This window comes from Macaca thibetana, chromosome 2 (genome assembly GCF_024542745.1).
Source record: "Macaca thibetana thibetana isolate TM-01 chromosome 2, ASM2454274v1, whole genome shotgun sequence".
Classification (NCBI taxonomy): domain Eukaryota; kingdom Metazoa; phylum Chordata; class Mammalia; order Primates; family Cercopithecidae; genus Macaca; species Macaca thibetana.
In genome coordinates this window covers 112,986,340-112,991,395 of record NC_065579.1, presented here as the reverse complement: position 1 = coordinate 112,991,395, position 5,056 = coordinate 112,986,340, and the positions used below count along the sequence as shown (strand labels likewise).

The 5,056-nt window shown below is 48.7% G+C and overlaps 1 protein-coding gene across 1 annotated transcript in view; it reads left to right on the top strand.

Moving 5' to 3' along the window:
* The first annotated feature begins 546 nt into the window (after positions 1–546).
* Positions 547–5,056, top strand: part of PDHB (pyruvate dehydrogenase E1 subunit beta) — a 171,109-nt gene continuing 166,599 nt past the window's right edge. The window contains exon 1 of the mRNA XM_050781252.1: positions 547–550. The gene's annotated coding sequence lies outside the window, so the exon portion shown is untranslated. The remainder of the gene's footprint in view (positions 551–5,056) is intronic.

Here is a 5,056-nt window from a genome sequence, read left to right as displayed (position 1 = left end):
AAAAAAAAAAAAAAAGGCACAAAAGATACTTCAAACCACAAACACTCTCCCTCTCCCTCTTCCATCCCCTCCTTGGTGGTGGAGTTCAAAATTGGAACCCCCAGGGGAAACAACAGGACCCCAGGCAATTCTGTTCACCCTGATCATCCCTGAGCAGGCCACAGCTGAGGCCTCTCCTGGTTCTGGCCCTGGCTCACTCTCTGGGAAATTACCCACTTTATCATACAGCGCAGAGGCCTTTATGTGGCTGCATTCCCTCATTCACTGATTCATTCATTCCCTCAATAAATCTTTGCTGAGTGTCCACTCCAAGCACAGCTCCAGGCTGGGCCCTGGGGAGACAGCTGTGAATAGGACCCAATTCCTTTTCAAGGCAAGTCCAGTGTGGTGAAGGAAGCGGGGCTGAAAGAGTCATAATTCAGTGGGAAGTATTAACATAGGGGAAGTCTGAGTGCTACAGAAGCACATGGTTGAGGGGGACCTCCCTGAGGAAGTAGCATTTCTGCCAAGACCTAAAGGATGAGAAGGAGTGAGCCAGGCAGAATGGGGGAGCTTCCCAGGTGAAGGGAATAGTTCCTGCAGAAGCTAGCAGGTGAGAGAAGCCATGGCTTTCAGGGAACCCAGAGAGTTCTCAGTGGTTGGAGTATGAGGCGTGGGGGAAGTTGGCCCCTGTCTCCTCACTGATCTTCTCTCATGTAACTGCCCCTGTGTTCCCTCCACTTCAGCCACCCTGACCTCCTTGCTGCTCCTGAATATGCCAGGCACAGCCCAGCTCGGAACCTTTGCAGTAACTGCTGACTCTGCCCCAGGATGTCCACTTGGCTAACTCCCAGCTTCTTTCAAGTCTGTGTCCATGTTTCATCTTCCCACTGAGACCCATTTGAGCATCTACTTATGACCACAGGTGGTCCCCACTTACCACCAGCCTCCCTCTTTCCCTCCTCTCCACTTCCTTTTTTCCCAAGTCTCTCTGGTCTCCTTCCACACTGTCTACCTTACTTATTCATCGTGATTATTGTCTCTCTCCCACACTAGAATGTGAATGTGAACGCCGCAAGGACAGGGACCTTTGTTGTATTCAATGAGGCATCCAGGCCCTTGCACAGTGGAAGGAACAAACAGATGGAATTTGAGAGGCTGGCAGGGAAGCGCCAGGCTGCAGAAGCCTTGTAGGCCTGGGGAAGGCATGTGGGTTTGAGTCCCCAGTGCAAAGGGAAGACATGACGCAGAAGGGTTCCAAGGAAGGCAGAATCAGGATCTGAGTTATGCTTTAATAGCTCACACTTGAGTCTTTGTGGAGAACGACTTGAAGGAGAGTTATATGGTTTGGCTCTGTGTCCCCACCCAAATCTCATCTCAAATTGTAATCCCCACATGTCGAGGGAGGGACCTAGTGGGAGGTGTTTAGGTCATGGGGGCAGATTCCCCCATGCTGTTCTCGTGACAGTGAGTGAGTTCTCACAAGAGCTGATGGCTTTAAAGTGTGGCACTTCCTTGCACATGCTCTCTCTCTGTCTCTCCTGCTGCCATGTAAAATGTTCCTTACTTCCCCTTCGCTTTTCACCATAATTGTAAGTTTCCTGGAGCCTCTCCAGCCATTTGGAACTGTGAGCCAGTTAAACCTCTTTGTTTATAAATTACCCAGTCTCAGGCAGTATCTTTATAGCAGTGTGAAAACTGACTAATACAGAAAACAATTTACTGCTGTATTCAGTTGTACCCAGGCTAGGGTGGTGGCATGGAGGCCTGGGAGAAGTGGATGGACTCCAGAAATTCACTAGAAGGTGGACTCACCAGGTCTGGGAGATCAGACGACTATGAGGTTGCAGGAAGACAGGGCAAGGAAGACTCCCAGGCTCCTGGTCTGAGCAACAGAGTCAGAGTAGAGCCATGTGCTGAGATGGGGCAGACAGGGGAGGCACAGGTTGGAGGCTTGGGTGTCAAGAGTTCTGTTTGGGCCATGATGAGTTTCAGGTGTTTATTAGACTTTCAAGTGAAGATGTCAAGTAGTTGATTGGACAAGGTCAAAGCTCAGAAGCATGGTCTAGATTGAAAATATATAATACATTAGGGGAATATTGGCTTAGAGTTCTCTTTAAAGCCCTGAGAGTGTAGAGAGACAAGAGAAGATGTCCGAGAACTGGGCCTAAGGACCAAGTCCTGGAGCCTTCTGACTTGATCCCTGAAGAATGAGGACTTTGCCAGGAAGGTAGGAAGAAGGCAGTCCAGGCGGAAGGAACGGCATGGGCATGAGCTTGACCTAAAAGAACATGGGCCTCAGGGCTCTTAGAAACTGTGCAAGTCATCCAAAACAAGGAAAGTCTGAGAAACTGTCACAGCCAAAGCAGCCAGAGTGGACATGATGACTGAATGTTACGTAGTATTCTGGAGGGATTCTGGAACAGAAAAGAGACATTAGGTAAAAACTCGGGAAATCTGAATAAAGTATAAACTTTAGTTAATAATAATGCATCAATATGGTCTATTAATTGTAACAAATGCACCATACAACTCACATGTACAGCTGCATACATGTAAGGTGTTAATAACAGGGAAACTGGGTGTGGGGTATAAGATAACTGTCTGTACTATCTTCTTAACTTTTCCCTAAATCTAAAACTATTTTAAAAAATAATAAAGTTCATTTTTTAAAAAAGAGCATGTGTCTCATAAATACACACGTGGGCACACACACATACATCCATTCCAAAGACTATGATAATTTCTTTCTCTGGAGAGGACTTTGACCCTGACCAGTGCCTTGAGTCGTCAAAAGACTCAAATACATTGTGAATATCCCATCACCCCTCCCTCTGCCAAAGAACCAAGGGTCCTCACCTCCACCTACTTTCTTTCTGTTTACAGAAAACATACTCTCCTCAGGCCAGATTTCATAGTGAAAATGAGAAGCAAAGACGAAATGGCTCAGGTAAGTCAGACCCACCTAGAATTCCTAGGTGCGGCCAGAGTCCATCCCTTCAGCATGCTCCACAAAAGCACATCCCATAGCCACAATTTCCCTGAGTCCCACTTTGCTCCACAGCTGTTTTGGTTTCCCCCTTGCAGCAAAAGTTCTGGCACCATCTGGGTTCAAATTCTGGCTCCACTACCAACTCATTATGTGATCTTGAGCACGTCACTTGAGCCTTATTTCCTTAACTGTAAAAGGGGCATAACCATTGCTTGAGGCCAGGCGTAGTGACTCATGCCTGTAATCCCAGCACTTTGGGAGGCCAGGGCAGGGGGATCACCTGAGGTCAGGAGTTCGAGACCAGCCTGGCCAACATGGGGAAACCCCATCTCTACTAAAAATACAAAATTAGCTGGATGTGGTGGCATGCACCTGTAATCCCAGCTACTCAGGAGGCTGAAGCAGGAGAATAGCTTGAACCCAGGAGGTGGAGGTTGTGGTGAGCCATCGAAAGAAAGAAAGAAAGAAAGAAAGAAAGAAAGAAAGAAAGAAGAAAGAAAGAACCATAGCTTGATCAAAGAGCTATCGAGTGGATTAAATGAGGCGAACTGTAAATTGGATATAATTTCATCCTCTGAAGAAAGGATATAAGGTAGTGAACGCCAAATATCTGGAATCATGCCTGGCACTCCTGAAGGCGGGTTGTTGATGACAGACACAATCAATCTGACCAATCAGTGAGGCCCCCGAAGATCAAGTGTCACCTTGGGCCCCTGACTGGTGTCTGAGGTGTGGCAGATGGGCCTTCAGGACACTGGATGGTGTCTGGGGAGCAGAGAGGTACAGGACCCCTGAGTCAGAGCAGAAGCTGGGTCTGGGCAGTGGCCATGGGCCAACCAAAGAGAGCTTGGCCAACAGTTGGCCTTGAAGGTACCAAGACTGGTAACAGGCAGCCGAGACCCCAACAGCCAGCTCAAGATTCCCTGAACCTTTCAGACACAGTCTTGAACAGAGGCCATCCAGTACCCTGGACAGCTCCAGGAGTCGCTAGATTTCAGGGGCATAAGTTTTGTGGGCAGAGAACTGCATTGGGTCTTGGTTGGGCACACACGGGCAAGCCACCTCACCTCCCTGAGTCTCAAAGACCTCACCTGTAAACTGGAGGGAATCCCACCCTTCAGGGCTGTTGTGACGAGTGAATGAGATAACAGAAAGGAAAAGGAGCAGGTGGCCAAGGTCTGTAGTCCGACCACCCGCATTCAGGTATCCCAGTCCCACACTGTGTGACTTCAGAGAAGTTGCATCACCCCTCTGAGTCTCCGTTTTCTCTCATTTGCAATGTTAATAGACCCTGCTTCATAGGATTATGAAGATTAAATGAAACAGAACATGAAGCACACAATTAACATGAATTTTTATTTTAGAAGAAACTCAGCACCAGACACAGAATAGATCCTCAAAATTGCCAGCTTCTTGTATCTCCTGAAGCCCCCTGGTGAGCTTGGCACCTCCCACCTTTAGACCTGATTGGCCCACTCATCTCTGATTGTTACAGACACTCCACAAAGCCAGAGAAAGCAACCTGGTGGAATTCCATAGACCTCCGCCCTCAGCCTTCGCACCCAGCGAAGACCCTGCCTCTCAGTGCCACCCACCCCATGATAGTTGGGACATGTTTTAAAGTACCAGTATATACTGTATAGTGTTTGTTCTGCACCAGCCTCTGTTCTGGACTACACACACACACACACACACACACACACACACACACACACACTCTAAGCTGATTAACCTCACAACCATGTGAGAAAAGTACTCTGGTTATCCCCATTTTACAGATGAGGAAACTGAGTTTCTGCAAGGCTAGGTAACTAAATCGTGGGGTCACACAGCTATTAAATGGTGGTGGTGGGACCTAATCCCAGGTATGGCGCTTCAGAACCCCATGCTGGTAGCATCAACGAGGCCGGTGGCCAAAGAAAGGAGAAGAGTAGGCGGGAGACCGATCCTGGAAGTCAGGACACTGTGTTCTCGCCTCGGCCCTGGAACCTCGGGGCTAGGAGTCCTCACTGCAGACGTTCACCTGCGCCCTGCCTGCTACCTGGGCGCGGACACCTGCCCTGGCCCCTGCCCCCCTCCTTCCCC